Source organism: Pseudophryne corroboree, chromosome 1 (assembly GCF_028390025.1).
Source record: "Pseudophryne corroboree isolate aPseCor3 chromosome 1, aPseCor3.hap2, whole genome shotgun sequence".
In the NCBI taxonomy this organism is placed as follows: domain Eukaryota; kingdom Metazoa; phylum Chordata; class Amphibia; order Anura; family Myobatrachidae; genus Pseudophryne; species Pseudophryne corroboree.
The window spans coordinates 39,548,226-39,570,937 of NC_086444.1; the positions used below are offsets into that span (position 1 = coordinate 39,548,226).

General features: G+C 48.0%; 1 protein-coding gene across 1 annotated transcript in view; it reads right to left on the reverse strand.

Moving 5' to 3' along the window:
- Positions 1-22,712, reverse strand: part of EPG5 (ectopic P-granules 5 autophagy tethering factor) — a 170,633-nt gene that overhangs the window by 145,002 nt on the left and 2,919 nt on the right. The gene's annotated exons all lie outside the window — the stretch shown is intronic.

Here is a 22,712-nt window from a genome sequence, read left to right on the forward strand (position 1 = left end):
TTTTCATTTATGTACTCTGAAATTGGGCGCTGCGGATCCCTTGTGGCGCGATATACATAAAGGATAATAATAATAATAATAAACCAGCGAGCAGGGCCCTCTCACCCCTCTGTCTGTCTCTTATGACCCAGTCTTACCTTATTACTGGTCGGATACCAGTTCTAAGGTGCAATGGAATCTGCTGGCGCTAAATAAATAACTGCTAATAAACAAATTAATGCCATTTAACCTATAACGATACTAATCACACTTTTCTTGCATATAAGTGTAGACGAGCCATTACGGTTTGGAAATTCAATACAGAAACACCGATTCTGAGGGTGCAAGTCTCTGTGTAAGTGAATTAGGAATTAAACACTGTGGGGGAAATCTCAGTTTGCTGTTGCTAGAAGCAGTACCCATGGTGATGATAAAAGCACCATAATTACAGCCTAACAAATGGATCTTTGATTTTATTTAGCTGTAACGAAGACATTGAAAAAACATTCTGTAGAGAACATTGCTGTGTATTTAATATCAGCCAGGGGATGTATAACGCCCTTAGGTGACCGTTCACCTAACATGCACTTTTCAAATCATGTTGAAGAGGTTGGGTCCTTGCCATTGCTCAATAATAGGATTTTAATTAGCTACCGGTAAATCCTTTCCTCGTAGTCCGTAGAGGATGCTGGGGTCCACATTAGTACCATGGGGTATAGACGGGTCCTCTAGGAGCCATGGGCACTTTAAGAGATTAAAAGTGTGGGCTGGCGCCTCCCTCTATGCCCCTCCTACCAGACTCAGTCTAGAAACTGTGCCCGAGGAGACGGACATACTTCGAGAGAAGGAAATACACAGATAGTGGTGAGACTCACACCAGATCACACGTACAACAAAAGGAAAGCCAAGCTAACCAACTTGGAACAATTCAGCAACGGCTGTACAAACAAACTGAACCAAGTAACAAAGCAGGAATATGAAGCACTGGGCGGGCGCCCAGCATCCTCTACGGACTACGAGAAAAGGATTTACTGGTAGCTAATTAAAATCCTATTTTCTCTTACGTCCTAGAGGATGCTGGAGTCCACATTAGTACCATGGGGATGTACCAAAGCTCCCAGTACGGGAAGGAGAGTGCTGAGGTTCCAGCAGAACTGATTGACCAAAAGTGAGGTCCTCAGAGGCCAAAGTATCGAACTTGTAGAACTTAGCAAACGTGTTCGACCCCGACCAAGTAGCTGCTCGGCAAAGCTGTAAAGCAGAGACACCCCGGGCAGCCGCCCAGGAGGAACCAACTGTACGAGTAGAGTGGGCCTTAACAGATTTTGGACACGGCAAGCCTGCCGTAGAATAAGCATGCTAGATAGTGAACCTGGGGGGTAATTCCAAGTTGATCGCAGCAGGATTTTTTTTAGCAGTTGGGCAAAACCATGTGCATTGCAGGGGAGGCTGATATAACATGTGCAGATAGAGTTAGATTTGGGTGGGTTATATTGTTTCTGTGCAGGGTAAATACTGGCTGCTTTATTTTTACACTGAAAATTAGATTGCAGATTGAACACACCACACCCAAATATAACTCTCTCTGCACGTGTTAAATCTGCCTCCCCTGCAGTGCACATGGTTTTGCCCAACTGCTTAAAAAAAATCCTGCTGCGATCAACTTGGAATTATCCCCCTAATCCAGCGAGAAATTGCCTGCTTAGAAGCAGGACACCCAACCCCGTTGGGATCATAAAAGGACAAACAGAGCGTCCGACTTCCTGTGACGAGAAGTTCTCATCACATAGATTTTCAAAGCCCTCACAACATCCAAGGACTTTGAGGTAATTGAGGAGTCATTAGCCACTGGCACCATAATAGGTTGGTTGACATGAAAAGCCGACACAACCTTCAGAAGGAATTGCTGGACGCGTTCTGAGCTCAGCTCTATCCTCATGGAAAATCAAGTAGACACTCTTGCATGACAATGCCCCCAATTCCGACCCACGTCGAGCAGACGCCAATGCCAACAGAGTGACCACCTTCCAAGTAAGAAACTTGACGTCCACGTCCTGTAAAGGCTCGAACAAATCCGATTGCAGGAACTACAGCACCACATTAAGATCCCAAGGTGCCGTAGGAGGCACAAAGGGTCAAAGGGTGGTTGAATATGCAGAACCCCTTTCAAGAACGTCTGAACCTCAGGGAGGAAGAGCCACCAATTTGTTCTGAAAGAAAATGGACAAGGCCGAAATCTGGACCTTGATGGAGCCCAAGCGTAGGCCCACATCCACACCTGCTTGCAGAAAGAGGAGAAACCGTCCAAGTTGAAACTCCACCGTAGGAAACTTCTTAGATTCACACCAAGACACATACTTTTTCCAAATCCGATGGTAATGTTTTGACGTTACTCCCTTCCTAGACTGTATCAGGGTAGGAATGACCTCTTTCGGAATGCCTTTCCAAGCTAAGATCTGGCGTTCAACTTCCATGCCGTCAAACGTAGCCGCGGTAAGTCTTGATAGGCGAACGGCCACTGTTGGAGATGGTCCTCGCGAAGAGGAAGAGGCCTCGGATCCTCCAGCAGTAATTCCAGAAGATCCGCGTACCAAGCCCTTCTTGGCCAGTCCGGAGCAATGAGGATCGACAGAACTCTTGCTTTTTTTTTTAGTTTGAGAATCCTTGGGATGAGTGGAAGTGGAGGGAACACATACACTGACTGGAACACCCACGGAGTTACCAGGGCGTCCACCGCCACTGCTTGCGGGTCCCTTGACCTGGAACAGTACCTCCAAAGCTTCTTGTTGAGGCGAGAGGCCATCATGTCTATCTGAGGTACACCACCGTCACATTGTCCGACTGAACCTGAATGGCCTGATCTTGCAGAAGATGAGCAGCTTGCAGAAGGCCGTTGTATATGGCCCGTAGTTCCAAAATGTTTATCTGAAGGATGGTTTCCAGACTTGACCACTTTCCTTGGAAGTTTTTCCCCTTGGGTGACCGCTCCCCAACCTCTGAGACTTGCATCCGTGGTTAGAAGGATACAATTCTGAATCCCGAACCTGCGGCCCTCAAGTAGGTGAGAAGTTTGCAGCCACCAGAGGAGTGAAATTCTGGCTTTCGGCGACAGGTGTATTTGCTGGTGCATGTGAAGATGTGATCCCGACCATTTGTCTAGGAGATCCAGTTGAAAGGACCTCACATGGTGAGCAGTTATTATGATAAAAGCCCGGCGCTGAGTAACCAACCTTAATAGGTTGATTAGTACTAACACTTCACTCCCCCCCTGTCTATAACACCCTGGTACCGCAGTAACTGGAGTTATCTGGAGGATCAGCAATCCCTGTCAGCGTCTTCTTTTATGTCTGCAGGGAGGAAAATGGTGCTGGAGAATGCTGGATCCGCTCTGAGGAGAAGCTCCGCCCCCTGTAATGGCGCGCGGCTATCCGCACAAATTTGATTATACTGGCCGGAGGTATCTATGCTAACAGCAGGATTAGCCCATTAGCGTCTGTGACCAGTTTAGGGTGACTGCGCTGGCCCAGGACGTCCCTCCAAGCGCCTACACTAAGTGTTGCTGAGCCTTCCTGGAGCGCAGCCTGTCAAAGCTGAGCTCCCACCCTTATGCCACCATACCCGCCGGCGACCCGCTAACCGGGACGCCGGCGCTGTACTCACCACCTTCTATCTTCTGGCTCTGTTAGGGGGTGGCAGTCATGCTGCGGGAGTGAGCGGTCGCCTCGTGGGCTTGCGATCAGTACCCTCAGGAGCTCAGTGTCCTGTCAGCGGAGATAGAGAACCATTAACTTCTAGAGTTGGTTCCTACTCCCCCCCTAAGTCCCACGAAGCAGGAAGGCTGTTGCCAGCAGCCTGCCTGTACCTAATGTTCTAATAAAATACAAAAAAACTAAGAAAACTCCTAGGAGCTCCCCTAGCTGTGACCGACTCCTGCGGGCACATTTTCTAAACTGAGTCTGGTAGGAGGGGCATAGAGGGAGGAGCCAGCCCACACTATTAATCTCTTAAAGTGCCCATGGCTCCTAGTGGACCCGTCTATACCCCATAGTACTAATGTGGACCCCAGCATCCACTAGGACGTAAGAGAAATAGAGGTGACCAATGAAGCCTGTGGCCGCAGAGAGACAGCGGAACATTAGGCAGGGAGAGAACAGAGACTGCAGAGGCTCCCAGCGGCAGTCTCTACTCTTTCCCTGCCTGATGTGCCGCACAAATACACTGCTATATTGCGGCCAGCGGTAGTGGGCAGGAGATACGTTTCATGGGGGAAGTGTGATCGCCCTCCCTTCCCTCTCCCCAGATCCGCCACAAGCTGTAGATGATATCTTACTTTTATAATATCAATAAATATTTGTCAAAATTGTGATGAATATCGATTGATCAGGGCTGCATGTGACAGGGGCAGTGACATGATGCGAGGAGGGGAATGGAGGCAACAGGAAGCCACAGACTGAGAGTTATATAGTGGAAGGAGCAGGGCCCCCAGCAGCACAGAGTGTATCAGGAGATGAGTGATGTGTCAGTGAGGACAATGCTGCATGTGGGCAGTGACATGATGTGAGGAGGGGGATGGAGGCAGCAGGAAGCCACAGACTGAGAGTTATATAGTGAGAGAAGCATTGTCCCCAGCAGCACAGAGTGTATCAGGAGATGAGGGATGTGTCAGTGAGGACAGGGCTGCATGTGACAGGGGCAGTGACATGATGTGAGGAGGGGAATGGAGTCAGCAGGAAGCCACAGACTGAGAGTTATATAGTGGGAGGAGCAGGATCCCCAGCAGCACAGAGTATATCAGGAGATGAGTGATGTGTCAGTGAGGACAGGGCTGCATGTGACAGGGGCAGTGACATGATGTGAGGTGGGGGATGGAGGCAGCAGGAAGCCACAGACTGAGCGTTATATAGTGGGAGGAGCAGGGTTCCAAATAATAGATTAGTGATATGGGGCTCTTGCTAATCTGGGAAAGGGAGATTACCTAGTCATCCCACATGTTTCACATACTGTACAAAATAATTTCCTAGGTAAAGTTTTCCTTTCGTTTTGGTCTTATCTATAAATGGCTCATTAGAAGTACAGGGAGATACAGTTACCCAACATGTTTATGTATGGGAAGTGGTAGCTGCTTACACCCTGTGCACGCCAGAGGGCTATCTGCTGATTTTCACATGCTGCTTATGAAATACCATCAGGAACTAACATGAGACCTGGAGCCTTTAGCAACAACACTGAACATTTACTGGTGCTCAGAGAAAAGTGTACAGATGTTATTATAGCCCATTAGTTCTCCGGTGGCTATAGAACTACAAGTTCTAGCATGCCCTGCAAGATCATTTCACTGAGCACAGTATATTGTTTTACCACTAAAACAATGAATCATTCTTCTAACATTTGAATGTATCTTTATACATTGGAAAGGGGTTAGAAAGAAGTAAAGTTATGATCTGACGCCAGAGTAGTAGCTGGATGATAACACCCATTATTTTCCACTAAGATAGAGCAAGGGTATGTATACGCCTAGCCAGACCCCATGGGACACAGAGCGCAGTGGATGACTGTACAGACACGGATTGTCATCATCTAAGCGCATTTCGTTCAGTCCGGAGTAAGACCCGACAGGCCACAATTTAATATTTATCAGAGCCGGCGGTCATTTCTACCCAGCACACTAAGGGGGGGGGGGGGGGGGGGCGATTCAGAGATGTACGCAGCCGCATGTTTGTACAGAGCGGCCGCATCCATCTGCTCTGCGCATGCGCACTGACCGCAGTGCGCATGGACGACCCTTCTCTTTGTGGCCACATCCTGGAGGGACTATGATGCAAGTTGATTGACAGCGGCGGGCGTTCCTGGTGGTCTCCGTTTTGCGCCCATGGTGGCCAAAGACGAGGGCGTGTCGCGAGCATTTTTTGGAAGCGGCTGCATGACATTACATGCGGACGCTCCGATTAAAAAAAAAAAAATGGCGGCGGACTGCCTGCCGGGCTGAGCAGGCAGGAGTCGACGTTAAATTCTATGTGTCCCCAATGAAATTGCGGGCGCATCGTGAGGCGGCGGCCCCCAGCATGTGAGCAGATGGACGCAGATCCGCTCAGGTTACTCAGGGTGCCCTGTGATATCACGCTGCCGGGGCCAGTGAAGCTACGATGAATTTAAGTACATTAGGACCTATAAAAGTTTGCTGTCTCACTCTTTCTAAATGTAAACGTTAAATAAACAGTCTAATTCTGTGTATTGTTACAGGCTACACTATAACAGACAGCACATAAATAAATATATGCTATAATTATGCTGTGTTACAGCCAAACAGTCAGTATTGCCTATATTCAACATCTTACAGGACTGCAAAAAGTCAACAACTGGGCATCTATGAATATTCATGAGTCAGGGAGCAGCCCACGTACTGGCAGGAGCACGCTCAGTGCTGCTCTGTGAAACACCCTGTGACATCATCACACTGGAGGAAATGCCTGGCCTTGAAAATCGGGCTTCTGATTGGCTGTAAAAACTCACACGGGTGTAACAGAAACTTCAATAGACAAAACAGCTAAATAATGGCCAAAGCATTAATGCAGGAGACGCCGGGCAAATAAGCCGTTCTCTGGCCAGGGATGGTGTCCAAGCTAATAACTGTACATTGCAAATGTGTTATTCCTCAGACTGTATTATTTCCCGTTAGGTTATTTATAGAACTTATTTTGTGGCTTGGCATGATGTCGCAAAACTCCGTGGCGTGCCAAGCAAGGCTATTAGGTGCAATTTGAGGACAGGTGTACTGTATGTGGACAAATCTGCACGCAAATGTAGTGGTGCCCATACACTTGTGAGATAGTCGGTGCTAACCTTCGATTTCGACTGCATCTGTGAGAGAAATCGAAGGATTGTATGCACATTTTAGGTACTTTTCGACGCGATGCGCGGGCACGCCGGTCGAATCTCACGTCTCAAGATAGTATGTGCTGCACTTAATATTTATCGAATCGCAGTGCGATCGCATGTGTTTTTAAAACACATGCTATATATCGCACTGCGATGTGCGCTGGGCATCCGCCAGAGGCCGCTCCCATTCAGCGGTGACGTTCCCATCACGTGATTGCCATGCGATCTATCGCATGGTAATCACTTTGGCAGTTCAGGAGCGATTTCATCGCACCTGAACTGCCGGTGCGATGCCCCGCGATGTCACGTCGCGGGGCATCGCACAAGTGTATGGGCACCATTACAAAGAAACAACTGAATAGAAGTGTGAAAACCCATTAGCCTGAGCGACTGTGCTATACTATGCATCTGCAGTGCAGTGGGTGTCAACTGACCGTTTTCTGGGAGTGTTTGGAAAAACACAGGCGTGTCCAGGCGTTTGCAGGGAGGGTTCCTGACGTCAATTCCGGTCCCGGACAGGCTGAAGTGATCGCAGCGGCTGAGTAAGTCCTGGGCTGCGCAGAGACTGCATAAGATCTGTTTGTACAGCTCGCTACATATGTGATCGCACACTTGCAAAGCGAAAATACACTCCCCTATGGGCGGCGACTATCTGATAGCAACAGTGCAAAAATCGCCTGCGAGCGATCAGGACTGAATTTGGTCCAAAGTGAAAGAATCTACGGGTTTCCCTGTACATTAAATCCCAAGGGTGTATTTTAACGTGGACTTTTCCTCGCAGCTCAAAGTAAAAGTACACCCTCAGGGCGTAATAGGCAGGGGATAAAAAACCTAATTGCATAAGTCCAGCTGACAACTAACCACGTTAGATATGTCCCTAAGGAGCTAATTTAGCAAGCAGCCTAATTTAAAAGGGCCATGCTTTTAGAAGAAAAGCAACCTGTGTTTTGCTATTAAAAGCATTGCCCTTTTAAATTTCGAGCATAAACACGTCGGGAAGCGACGGCTGCTTAGTAAATACAAATCTAAGATTGGCCATAGCTTCATTTTAGCCACATCCAAGTCACTTATTGGCAGAGTAGAAATGCAAACACAAGAGGCACTCTGCCTGCCTAAGCCTATGTAAATGTAACAATCCCTGATAAGGAGAAATGAAGGGAATGATAAGAAACTAGGACATGTACATACGCTGCCGAATGTGTTAATGTGATACATGTGTATTGCTGTTACTACATCACTCAGGGTGAATCCTAACAGAACTATTATTCAACACACATGTTTAACCTGAGGATGCGAGTCCACAGAAAATGCATTACATACCCTACAACTGTACATTTTTGGGCGGTAAAGTAACGTTTTTTATGGTCTGTATCCAGAGCCGGCCCTAACCTATATGATGCCCTAGGCAAGATTTTGGCTGGAGCCCCCTAGCACCAGCGCTGGTTCCGCCTCTGACCTTGCACCTCTTTACCAGCACCATCACCCCTCACCCATAACAGTCCTTATTTTGGTGTTTGTAACCCCTATATTTTAAATAGGAACAGTTCGCACATTTGGCGCACAGCCCAAAAAGGGGTGTGTTTTTGCTGGCAAGGGGCATGGCCACACAATAGTACCCCCAATTCAAATTACGTCACACAGTACTGCAATTTTATTCACATTTGATCATGTGATAGTGTCCATAATTCACATTACATCCCACAGTAGTATCACTTTACCTTATAAACATTACTCCTCACAGTAGAGCCCCTTATTCACATTATATCACACTGAATTGCTCCTTATTTACATTACACCATACCCCTATTGCTCTTTTTTCACATTAGACGACACAGTAATGCCCTTTCTATACGCAATGCCACATAGTAGAGCACCTTATACACATAATACCACACATTAGTAATGCATTTATACACATAATTCCACACAGTAATGCCTCTTACACATATGAGACACATCATTAATGTCCTTGTAAACATAATGCATCTTACACATTATGACAACCTTTATTAATGCCCTTTTACACATAATGTCCCTTACACATGTGCCGCACATTATTAATGCCCTTATACACATAATGACACACATAGTGCCCCTACACATTTGCTGCACATTATTAGTGCCCTTATACTCATAATGACACACATACAGTAGTACCCTGTTACACATATGCCGCACATTATTAATGCCCTTATACACATAATGACACACATAGTGCCCCTTACACATATGTTGCACATTATTAATGCAATTTTACATGACACACATAATGCTCCTTACACATATTCTGAACACTACTGCACAACCAACCCACTCACAGGCACACAGCACTCACACTGCCACTAACACTGTGACCTCTGCCTCTGCTTGGATACAGATGTATCCTCATAAATCTTGCCTCAATGCTATAAATCTTATTTGCATTGCTATATAGCTAGGATGCACAAGCAGCTTTTGCTGGTTAAAATGATATGCAGTATGCCTATATACTGTGCGAGACTGTGGCTGTATCTGCATATGAAATGCTACACACAGAATATAGGCATGCCGCATATCATTTTAATCAGTAGAAGCTGCTGATGCCCCAAGGCATATCAAATGCCCTAGGCAATTGCCTAGTTTGCCTATACCTATGGCCGGCTCTGTCTGTATCGGCCAAAAGGAGCCTTGTACCGAGTCCGGCATTTCCAGTAGTCCCATTGAGTTAAATGGCAGCGCCACGCCCGAATCGCGTCATCATAGCCAAGCCCCCTGCAGTGTAATGCCGGGGATCGCGGCATTACAGAGCGGGGGGCGTGGCTTAAAGGATGTACTATGGTAACTCCGCCCCCATCTCACCCCTGCTCAACCCCCATCCCGCCTCCGGTCCACCTCCTCCCCACGTCACAGCCCTCCCCTGCCTCCCTGCTGAGCTGACCTGGCTGCTCTCTCCCGCAGAGAGCAGCCAGAATGTCGGCAAGTATGGGGTATGGCCTTATACCAGGTGCAATGTCTAGTCCAGTGGTTTCCAAACTTTTTTGAATCACGGCGCCCTATAATATCAGAATTTTTTTCACGGCACCCCTAGGCCAAAAATTTCTTATTGAGAAATTAAGAAAGAAATATTACATGAAGTAGATGGCGTTTATATGTCATCCTTAGGGTCAGGTGTGTGGTGAGGGACAAGATTTGCTTCTGTTTGGCCACATATTTTATGACCGGCAGCCACCAGCACTGGTTTTGCCTATTATATTGACCATGAATAATTTGAGTTGGTCCTGGACCACCAACCCAGGGCACCCCTGCAAGTGTCCCGAGGCACCCCAGGGAGCCACGGCACACAGTTTGGGAACCTCTGGTCTAGTCTGTAGCAGATCACCCCTGGGGGCATTGATAGGTGGCCGCATTTGCGCTCTGAAGACACACAGAAAAAGATGCATCTGGTGAGTCCGACGCGTTTCATGCTGGGTGGAGCTAAACAAACAGCTGCGTTTGTTCCAGATGTATTTCAGGTGTAACAAGTGTGTAAACGTACACCCCACCACATCAGAGACGACGGCGTGACAGGAGATTATGGCCCAGATTTATCAAGACCCGGGGCGTGATAAATTGCACTGTGATAAAGTACCAGCCAATCAGCTCCTAACTGCCATGTTACAGGCTGCATTTGAAAAATGACAGTTAGGGGCTGATTGGTTGACACTTTATCACAGTGCAATTTATCACTCTCCAAGGCTTGATAAATCTGGGCCTATGCATCTTGGCCGCTATTAATATAAAAATATATGGAGGAGGGGGATAGGCTTTAGTTAAGAGAAGAGGATGGAAATGTAGGGGTGGGATTTGCAAGATTTAGGTTGACAGTCATTAGGTCGACCACTATTGGTCGACATGCACTAGGTCAACAGGGTAACTGGGTCGACATGGCATGGAAAAAGGTCGACGTGAGTTTTTTTTACTTTGTTTGGTGTAGTTTTCTTTGTAAAGTGACGGGGAACCCCAGTTAGTGCACCGTGTCCCCTCGCATGGCTCGCGGCATCGGGCAAGGTGCCTCACTGCGCTCTGCACAGGTTACCGTTCCCAATTGTAGTCCGCGTGGATCGTAAAGTATGAAAAAGTAAAAAAAAAATGAAAGAAAAAAAAAGTGAAAAAGAAATGTCAACCTTTTTCTATGTCGACCTAGTTCATGTCGACCAATAGTGGTCGACCTAATAACTGTCAACCAAAGTCTTGTCGACCTAAAGACCGTAAGCCAAAATTAATATCTTATTGGGAACACAATTGTGTACGTCCAAATCTAAATGAGACACAAAGGGTCTATAATAAAACGCCACTTCCATCTTCACGTGGGAGATTTCTCTCTGACCTGTGCATATGTCAGCACGACGCTGCAGAGGAATTATCAGGTCTCGTTTACAGCAATGTACTTAATATACTGAAGTGTGACAGCTGACTCATTAATAAGGGCTCCTGCTAATTACAAGTGTGCACATAATTACTATGATGCCCCTGGCAGTAAATAAATTCTTCACGTGCTCCACCGTGACTCCACCACCATGACCAGCCAGGAAGACGAGCGTGACACAGGTGTAGTAGCTGTGCGTCTGTGTCACCGCTGCTCATATGAAGTCATTCATCACCCACATAACCGGCTCCCAAGGTTACAGCGGCAGACGTCACAGAAACACATGCACCAGCCATGTGACGTGTCCGCACAATGCGCGCAGGCCTACATTATTCTCTGATGCAAAGACGAAATAGATACACCATTTATCTCAGCAGGGGTGGGAAAAAATAAGAATTTACTTACCGATAATTCTATTTCTCGGAGTCCGTAGTGGATGCTGGGGTTCCTGAAAGGACCATGGGGAATAGCGGCTCCGCAGGAGACAGGGCACAAAAAGTAAAGCTTTAGGATCAGGTGGTGTGCACTGGCTCCTCCCCCTATGACCCTCCTCCAAGCCTCAGTTAAGATACTGTGCCCGGACGAGCGTACACAATAAGGAAGGATTTTGAATCCCGGGTAAGACTCATACCAGCCACACCAATCACACTGTACAACCTGTGATCTGAACCCAGTTAACAGTATGATAACAGCGGAGCCTCTGAAAAGATGGCTCACAACAATAATAACCCGATTTTTGTAACTATGTACAAGTAATGCAGATAATCCGCACTTGGGATGGGCGCCCAGCATCCACTACGGACTCCGAGAAATAGAATTATCGGTAAGTAAATTCTTATTTTCTCTATCGTCCTAGTGGATGCTGGGGTTCCTGAAAGGACCATGGGGATTATACCAAAGCTCCCAAACGGGCGGGAGAGTGCGGATGACTCTGCAGCACCGAATGAGAGAACTCCAGGTCCTCCTTAGCCAGGGTATCAAATTTGTAGGATTTTACAAACGTGTTTGCCCCTGACTAAATAGCCGCTCGGCAAAGTTGTAAAGCCGAGACCCCTCGGGCAGCCGCCCAAGATGGGCCCACCTTCCTTGTGGAATGGGCATTTACATATTTTGGCTGTGGCAGGCCTGCCACAGAATGTGCAAGCTGAATTGTATTACACATCCAACTAGCAATAGTCTGCTTAGAAGCAAGAGCACCCAGTTTGTTGGGTGCATACAGGATAACAGCAAGTCAGTTTTCCTGACTCCAGCCGTCCTGGAACCTATACTTTCAGGGCCCTGACAACATCCAGCAACTTGGAGTCCTCCAAGTCCCTAGTAGGCGCAAGGCACCACAATAAGCTGGTTCAGGTGAAACACTGACACCACCTTAGGGAGAGAACTGGGGACGAGTCCGCAGCTCTGCCCTGTCCGAATGGACAAACAGATATGGGCTTTTTTGAGAAAAAAAACACCAATTTGACACTCGCCTGGCCCAGGCCAGGGCCAAGAGCATGGTCACTTTTCATGTGAGATGCTTCAAATCCACAGATTTGACTGGTTTTAAACCAATGTGATTTGAGGAATCCCAGAACTACGTTGAGATCCCACAGTGCCACTGGAGGCACAAAAGGGGGTTGTATATGCAATACTCCCTTGACAAACTTCTGGACTTCAGGAACTGAATCCAATTCTTTCTGGAAGAAAATCGACAGGGCCGAAATTTGAACCTTAATGGGCCCCAATTTGAGGCCCATAGACACTCCTGTTTGCAGGAAATGCAGGAATCGACCGAGTTGAAATTTCTTCGTGGGGCCTTCCTGGCCTCACACCACGCAACATATTTTCGCCACATGTGGTGATAATGTTGTGCGGTCACCTCCTTCCTGGCTTTGACCAGGGTAGGAATGACCTCTTCCGGAATGCCTTTTTCCCTTAGGATCCGGCGTTCCACCGCCATGCCGTCAAACGCAGCTGCGGTAAGTCTTGGAACAGACATGGTACTTGCTGAAGCAATTCCCTTCTTAGCGGCAGAGGCCATAAGTCCTCTGTGAGCATCTCTTGAAGTTCCGGGTACCAAGTCCTTCTTGGCCAATCCGGAGCCATGAGTATAGTTCTTACTCCTCTACGTCTTATAATTCTCAGTACCTTAGGTATGAGAAGCAGAGGAGGGAACACATACACCGACTGGTACACCCACGGTGTTACCAGAACGTCCACAGCTATTGCCTGAGGGTCTCTTGACCTGGCGCAATACCTGTCCCGTTTTTTGTTCAGACGGGACGCCATCATGTCCACCTTTGGTATTTCCCAACGGTTCACCATCATGTGGAAAAACTTCCCGATGAAGTTTCCACTCTCCCGGGTGGAGGTCGTGCCTGCTGAGGAAGTCTGCTTCCCAGTTTCCACTCCCGGAATGAAACACTGCTGACAGTGCTATCACATGATTTTCCGCCCAGCGAAAAGTCCTTGCAGTTTTTGCCATTGCCCTCCTGCTTCTTGTGCCGCCCTGTCTGTTTACGTGGGCGACTGCCGTGATGTTTTTCCCACTGGATCAATACCGGCTGACCTTGAAGCAGAGGTCTTGCTAAGCTTAGAGCATTATAAATTTACCCTTAGCTCCAGTATATTTATGTGGAGAAAAGTCTCCAGACTTGATCACACTCCCTGGAAATTTTTTCCTTGTGTGACTGCTCCCCAGCCTCTCGGGCTGGCCTCCGTGGTCACCAGCATCCAATCCTGAATGCCGAATCTGCGGCCCTCTAGAAGATGAGCACTCTGTAACCACCACAGGAGAGACACCCTTGTCCTTGGATATAGGGTTATCCGCTGATGCATCTGAAGATGCGATCCGGACCATTTGTCCAGCAGATCCCACTGAAAAGTTCTTGCGTGAAATCTGCCGAATGGAATTGCTTCGTAGGAAGCCACCATTTTTACCAGGACCCTTGTGCAATGATGCACTGACACTTTTCCTGGTTTTAGGAGGTTCTTGACTAGCTCGGATAACTCCCTGGCTTTCTCATCCGGGAGAAACACCTTTTTCTGGACTGTGTCCAGAATCATCCCTAGGCACAGCAGACGTGTCGTCAGGATCAGCTGCGATTTTGGAATATTTAGAATCCATCCGTGCTGTTGTAGCAGTATCCGAGATAGTGCTACTCCGACCTCCAACTGTTCCCTGGACTTTGCCCTTATCAGGAGATCGTCCAAGTAAGGGGTAATTAAGTCGCCTTTTCTTCGAAGAAGAATCATCATTTCGGCCATTACCTTGGTAAAGACCCGGGGTGCCGTGGACAATCCAAACGGCAGCGTCTGAAACTGACAGTGACAGTTCTATACCACGAACCTGAGGTACCCTTAGTGAGAAGGGCAAATTTGGGACATGGAGGTAAGCATCCCTGATGTCCCGGGACACTATATAGTCCCCTTCTTCCTGGTTCGTTATCACTGCTCTGAGTGACTCCATCTTGATTTGAACCTTTGTAAGTGTTCAAATTTTTTTAGATTTAGAATAGGTCTCACCTAGCCTTCTGGCTTCAGTACCACAATATAGTGTGGAATAATACCCCTTTCCTTGTTGTAGGAGGGGTAATTTGATTATCACCTGCTGGGAATACAGCTTGTGAATTTTTTGCCATACTGCCTCCTTGTCGGAGGGATACCTTGGTAAAGCAGACTTCAGGAGCCTGCGAGGGGGAAACGTTTCGACATTCCAATCTGTACCCCTGGGATACTACTTGTAGGATCCAGGGGTCCTGTACGGTCCCAGCGTCATGCTGAGAGCTTGGCAGAAGCGGTGGAAGGCTTCTGTTCCTGGGAATGGGCTGCCTGCTGCAGTCTTCTTCCCTTTCCTCTATCCCTGGGCAAATATGACTCTTATAGGGACGAAAGGACTGAGGCTGAAAAGACAGTGTCTTTTTCTGCAGAGATGTGACTTAGGGTAAAAACGGTGGATTTTCCAGCAGTTGCCGTGGCCACCAGGTCCGATGGACCGACCCCAAATAACTCCTCTTCCTTTATACGGCAATACACCTTTGTGCCGTTTGGAATCTGCATCACCTGACCACTGTCGTGTCCATAAACATCTTCTGGCAGATATGGACATCGCACTTACTCTTGATGCCAGAGTGCAAATAATAAGAATTTACTTACCGATAATTCTATTTCTCGTAGTCCGTAGTGGATGCTGGGGACTCCGTCAGGACCATGGGGAATAGCGGGCTCCGCAGGAGACAGGGCACATCTAAAAAGCTTTTTAGGTCACATGGTGTGTACTGGCTCCTCCCCCCATGACCCTCCTCCAAGCCCCAGTTAGGTACTGTGCCCGGACGAGCGTACACAATAAGGAAGGATCTTGAATCCCGGGTAAGACTCATACCAGCCACACCAATCACACCGTACAACTTGTGATCTGAACCCAGTTAACAGTATGATAACAAAACGAAGTAGCCTCCGAAAAGATGGCTCACAACAATAGTAATAACCCGATTTTTGTAACAATAACTATGTACAAGCATTGCAGACAATCCGCACTTGGGATGGGCGCCCAGCATCCACTACGGACTACGAGAAATAGAATTATCGGTAAGTAAATTCTTATTTTCTCTAACGTCCTAGTGGATGCTGGGGACTCCGTCAGGACCATGGGGATTATACCAAAGCTCCCAAACGGGCGGGAGAGTGCGGATGACTCTGCAGCACCGAATGAGAGAACTCCAGGTCCTCCTTAGCCAGAGTATCAAAATTTGTAAAATTTTACAAACGTGTTCTCCCCTGACCACGTAACTGCTCGGCAAAGTTGTAATGCCGAGACTCCTCGGGCAGCCGCCCAGGATGAGCCCACCTTCCTTGTGGAATGGGCATCTACATATTTCGTCTGTGGCAGGCCTGCCACAGAATGTGCAAGCTGAATTGTACTACAAATCCAGCGTGCAATAGACTGCTTAGAAGCATGAGCACCCAGCTTGTTGGGTGTATACAGTATAAACAGCAAGTCAGACTTTCTGACTCCAGCCGTCCTAACTATATATATATATATATATTTTTAGGGCCCTGACCACGTCTAGTAACTTGGAGTCCTCCAAGTGCCTAGTAGCCGCAGGCACCACAAGAGGTTGTTTCAGGTGAAAACGCTGACACCCCTTTATGAAGAAACTGGAGACGAGTCCCAGTTCTGTCCTGTTCAAATGGAAAATTTTAATATGGGCTTTTGTAAGACAAAGCCGCCCATTCTGACAATCGCCTGGCCGAGGCCAGGGCTAACAACATGGTCACTTCCCATGTGAGATATTTGTCAATAGCATGGTCACTTTCCATGTGAGATATTTCAAATCCACAGATTTGAGCGGTTCAAACCAATATGATTTTAAGAAATCCCAACACTATGTTGAGATCTCACGGTGCCCCTAGGGGCACAAAAAAGCTGTATATGCAATACATCCTTTACAATCTGGACTTCAGGAACTGAAGTCAATTCTTTCTGGAAGAAAATCTACAGGGCCGAAATTTAAATGTTAATGAACCCCAATTTGAGGTCCAAAACACTCCTGTTTTCAGGAAGTGTAGAAATCGACCTAGTTGAATTTTCGTCGTGGAGCCTTCCTGGCCTCACCCACGCAACATATTTTCACCACATGTGGTGATGACGTTGTGCGGTCACCTCCTTCCTGGCTTTGACCAAGGTAGGTATGACCTCTTATGGAATGCCTTTTCCCCTCAGGATCCGGCATTCAACCGCCATGCCGTCAAACGCAGCCGCGGTAAGTCTTGGAATAGACATGGTACTTGCTGAATCAAGTCCCTTCTTAGCTCCCCAGGCCCTTAGTCCTCTGTGAGCATTTCTTGAAGTTCCGGGTACCAAGTCCCTCTTGGCCCATCCGGAGCCACTAGTATAGTTCATACTCCTCTATGTCTTATAATTCTCAATACCCTGGTTATGAGAAACAGAGGAGGGAACACATACACAGACTGGTACACCCACGGTGTTACCAGAACATCCACAGCTATCGCCTGAAGGTCTCATGACCTGGCGGAATACCTGTCCCGTTTTTTGTTCGGGCGGGACGCCATCATGTCCACCTTTGGTCTTTGCCAACGGTCCACAATCATGTTGAAAAACTTCCCTATGAAGTTTCCACTCTCCCGGGTGGAGGTCATGCCTGCTAAGGAAGTCTGCTTCCCAGTCGTCCACTCCCGGAAAGAACACTGCTGACAGTGCTATCACATGATTTTCCGCCTAGCGAAAAATCCTTGCAGTTTTCACTGCCCTCCTGCTTCTTGTGCCGCCCTTCTGTTTACGTGGGCGACTGCCGTGATGTTATCCCACTGGATCAATACCGGCTGACCTTGAAGCAGAGGTCTAGCTAAGTTTAGAGCATTATAAATTTGCTCTAAGCTTATTTATGCGGAGAGAATTCTCCAGACTTAATCACACTTCCCTGGAAATTTTTTCCCTGTGTGACTGTTCCCCAGCCTCTCAGGCTGGCCTCCGTGGTCACCGGCATCCAATCCTGAATGCCGAATCTGCGGCCCTCTAGAAGATGAGCACTCTGTAATCACCACAGGAGAGACACCCTTTTCCTTGGATATAGGGTTATCCGCTGATGCATCTGAGGATGCGATCCGGACCATTTGTCCAGCAGATCCCACTGAAGAGTTCTTGCGGGAAATCTGCCGAATGGAATTGCTTCGTAATAAGCCACCATTTTTACCAGGACTCTTGTGCAATGATGCACTGACACTTTTCCTGGTTTTAGGAGGATCCCGATTAGCTCGGATAACTCCCTGGTTTTCTCCACTGGGAGAAACACGTTTTTCTGGACTGTGTCCAGAATCTTCCCTAGGAACAGTAGACGTGTCGTCGGAAAAAGCTGCGATTTTGGAATATTTAGAATCCACTCGTGCTGTCGTAGAACTACTTAAGATAGTGCTACTCCGACCTCCAACTGTTCTCTGGACCTTGCCCTTATCAGGAAAGCGTCCATGTTTCTTTTAAGAAAAATCCTCATTCCGGCCATTACCTTGGTAAAGACCCGGGGCGCCGTGGACAATCCAAACGGCAGCGTCTGAACTGATAGTGACAGTTCTGTACCAGGAACCTGAAGTACCCTTGGTGAGAAGGGCAAATTTGGACCTGTAGGTAAACGTCCCTGATATCCAGTGACATCATATCGTCCCCTTCTTCCTGGTTCGCTATCACTGCTTCGAGTGACTCCATCTTGATTTGAACGCTTGTATGTAAGTGTTCAAATATTTCAGATCTCACCGAGCCGGTTGGCTTCAGTACCACAATATAGTGTGGAATACTACCCCCTTCCTTGTTGTAAGAAGGGTACTTTGATTATCACCTGCTGGGAATACAGCCTGTGAATTGTGTGAGGGGGAGACGTCTCGAATTTCCAATGTACACCTGGGATATTACATGTAGGATCCCGGAGTTCCCTTGCGAGTGTTGCTGAAACTCTTGAGATGACCCCCTACCGCACCTGAGTCCGCTTGTACGGCCCCAGCGTTATGCTGCGGACTTGGCAGAAGCCGTGAGGAGCTTCTGTTCCTGGGAATGAGCTGCTTGCTGCAGTCTTCTTCCCTTTCCTCTCCCCCTGGGCAGATATGACTGGCCTTCGCCCGCCTGCCCGTATGGGGACGAAAGGACTGAGACTGAAAAGACTGTGTCCTTTTCTGCCAATATGTGACTCGGGGTAACAAAAGGTGGATTTTTCAGCTGTTGCCATGGCCACCAGGTCCAATGGACCGCCCCTTTATACGGCAATACTTCCATATGCCGTCAGGAATCTGCCTCACCTGACCACTGTCGTGTCTTCGTCTGGCAGATATGTACATCACATTTACTCTTGATGCCAGAATGCAAATATGCCTCTGCGCATCACACATATATAGAAATGCATCCTTAAAATGCTCTATAGACAATAAAATCCTGTCCCTGTCAAGGGTATCAAAATTTTCAGTCAGGAAATCCGACCAAGCCCCCTCAGCGCTGCACATCCAGGCTGAGGCGATTGCTGGTCGTAGTATAACACCAGTATGTGTGTATATACTGTTATGATATTTTCCAGCTTCCTATCAGCTGGCTCCTTGAGGGCGGCCGTATCTGGAAACGGTAACGCCATGTTTTTTATAAGCGTGTGAGCGCCTTGTCCACCCTAAGGTGTGTTTTCCAACTCGCCCTTACTACTGGCGGGAAAAAGGGTATACCGCCCATAACTTTCTGTCGGAGGAACCCCACGTATCATCACACACTTCATTTAATTTATCTGATTTAGGCAAAACTACAAGTAGTTTATTCCCACCCTACAAAATACCCTTATTTGTGGTACTTGTGGTATCAGAAATACGTAACACCTCTTTCATTGCCCTTAACATGTAACTTGTGGCCCTAAAGGAAAAATACGTTTGTTTCTTCACCGTCGACACTGGGGTCAGTGTCCGTGTCAGTGTCTGTCGACCGACTGAGGTAAATGGGCGTTTTTACAAGCCCCTGACGGTGTCTGAGACGCCTGGACCGATACTAATTTGTCCGCCGGCTGTCTCATGTCGTCAACCGGCTTGCAGCGTGTTGACATTATCACGTAATTCCATAAGTAAGCCATCTTCTGGTGTCGACTCCCTAGAGAGTGACATCACCATTACAGGCAATTTTCTCCGTCTCCTCACCAACATTTTCCTCATACATGTCGACACACACGTACCGACCTACAGCACACACATACAGGGAATGCTCTGATAGAGGACAGGACCCACTAGCCCTTTGGGGAGACAGAGGGAGAGTTTGCCAGCACACACCAAAAGCGCCATAATGTATATAACAACCCTAGAAGGTGTTGTTTCTATATATGGGCTCTTAATATATAATTATATCGCCAATTTACGCCCCCCTTCTCTTTAACCCTGTTTCTGTAGTGCAGGGGAGAGTGGGAGCCTTCCTCACCAGCGGAGCTGGTCAGGAAAATGGCGCTGAGTGCTGAGGAGAATAAGCTCCGCCCCTTTCACGGCGGGTTTTCTCCCGGTTATTAGGAAAACTGGCCTGGGTTAAATACATACATATAGCCTTAATGGCTATATGTGATGTATTTATTTGCCAAATAGGTATTTATATTGCTGCCCAGGGCGCCCCCAGCAGCGCCCTGCACCCTCCGTGACCGTGTCAGTGAGCCGTGTAGCAACAATGGCGCACAGCTGCAGTGCTGTGCGCTACCTCTCTGAAGACTGTGAAGTCTTCTGCCGCCTGTTTCCGGACCTCCGTTCCGCCGTCTTTCTTCAGCGTCTGTAAGGGGGATCGGCGGCGCGGCTCCGGGACGAACCCCAGGCTGACCTGTGTTCCGACTCCCTCTGGAGCTCAGTGTCCAGTAGCCTAAGATCCCAATCCATCCTGCACGCAGGTGAGTTGGAGATCTCTCCCCTAAGTCCCTCGTTGCAGTGATCCTGTCGCCAGCAGGAATCACTGATTAGAAACCTAAAAAAAAACTTTACTAAACAGCTCCTTAAGAGAGCCATCCAGTTTGCACCCTTCTCGGACGGGCACAAAAACCTAACTGGGGCTTGGAGGAGGGTCATGGGGGGAGGAGCCAGTACACACCATGTGACCTAAAAAGCTTTTTAGATGTGCCCTGTCTCCTGCGGAGCCCGCTATTCCCCATGGTCCTGACGGAGTCCCCAGCATCCACTAGGACGTTAGAGAAATCCCTCTGTGCATCTCGCATATATAGAAATGCATCCTTTAAATGCTCTATAGTCAATAAAATACTGTCCCTGTCAAGGGTATCAATATTTTTAGTCAGGGAATCCGACCAAGCCACCCCAGCTCTGCACATCCAGGCTGAGGCGATCGCTGGTCGCAGTATAACACCAGTATGTGTGTATATACTTTTATATGATATTTTCCAGCCTCCTGTCAGCTGGCTCCTTGAAGACGGCCCTATCTATAGACGGTACCGCCACTTGTTTTGATAAGCGTGTGAGCGCCTTATCCACCCTAAGGGGTGTTTCCCAACGCACCCTAACTTCTGGCGGGAAAGGGTATACCGCCAATAATTTTCTATCGGGGGGAACCCACGCATCATCACACACTTCATTTAATTTATCTGATTCAGGAAAAACTACAGGTAGTTTTTTCACATCCCACATAATACCCTCTTTTGTGGTACTTGTAGTATCAGAAATATGTAACACCTCCTTCATTGCCCTTAACGTGTGGCCCTAATAAGGAATACGTTTGTTTATTCACCGTCGACACTGGATTCAGTGTCCGTGTCTGTGTCTGTGTCGACCGACTAAGGTAAACGGGCGTTTTAAAACCCCTGACGGTGTTTTTGAGACGTCTGGACCGGTACTAATTGTTTGTCGGCCGTCTCATGTCGTCAACCGACCTTGCAGCGTGTTGACATTATCACGTAATTCCCTAAATAAGCCATCCATTCCGGTGTCGACTCCCTAGAGAGTGACATCACCATTACAGGCAATTGCTCCGCCTCCTCACCAACATCGTCCTCATACATGTCGACACACACGTACCGACACACAGCACACACACAGGGAATGCTCTGATAGAGGACAGGACCCACTAGCCCTTTGGAGAGACAGAGGGAGAGTTTGCCAGCACACACCAAAAAACGCTATAATTATATAGGGACAACCTTATATAAGTATTTTCCCTTATAGCATCTTTTTATATATTTCTAACGCCAAATTAGTGCCCCCCCTCTCTGTTTTAACCCTGTTTCTGTAGTGCAGTGCAGGGGAGAGCCTGGGAGCCTTCCCTCCAGCCTTTCTGTGAGGGAAAATGGCGCTGTGTGCTGAGGAGATAGGCCCCGCCCCTTTTTCGGCGGGCTCGTCTCCCGCTCTTCAACGGATTCTGGCAGGGGTTAAATATCTCCATATAACCCCCGGAGGCTATATGTGAGGTATTTTTTGCCAAAAAATAGGTTTACATTGCCTCCCAGGGCGCCCCCTCCCAGCGCCCTGCACCCTCAGTGACTGCCGTGTGAAGTGTGCTGAGAGCAATGGCGCACAGCTGCAGTGCTGTGCGCTACCTTAAGAAGACTGAGGAGTCTTCTGCCGCCGATTCTGGACCTTCTTCTCTTTTCAGCATCTGCAAGGGGGCCGGCGGCGAGGCTCCGGTGACCATCCAGGCTGTACCTGTGATCGTCCCTCTGGAGCTAATGTCCAGTAGCCAAAGAAGCCAATCCATCCTGCACGCAGGTGAGTTCACTTCTTCTCCCCTAAGTCCCTCGTTGCAGTGATCCTGTTGCCAGCAGGACTCACTGTAAAATAAAAAACCTAAGCTAAACTTTTCTAAGCAGCTCTTTAGGAGAGCCACCTAGATAGCACCCTTCTCGGCCGGGCACAAAAATCTAACTGAGGCTTGGAGGAGGGTCATAGGGGGAGGAGCCAGTGCACACCACCTGATCCTAAAGCTTTACTTTTTGTGCCCTGTCTCCTGCGGAGCCGCTATTCCCCATGGTCCTTTCAGGAACCC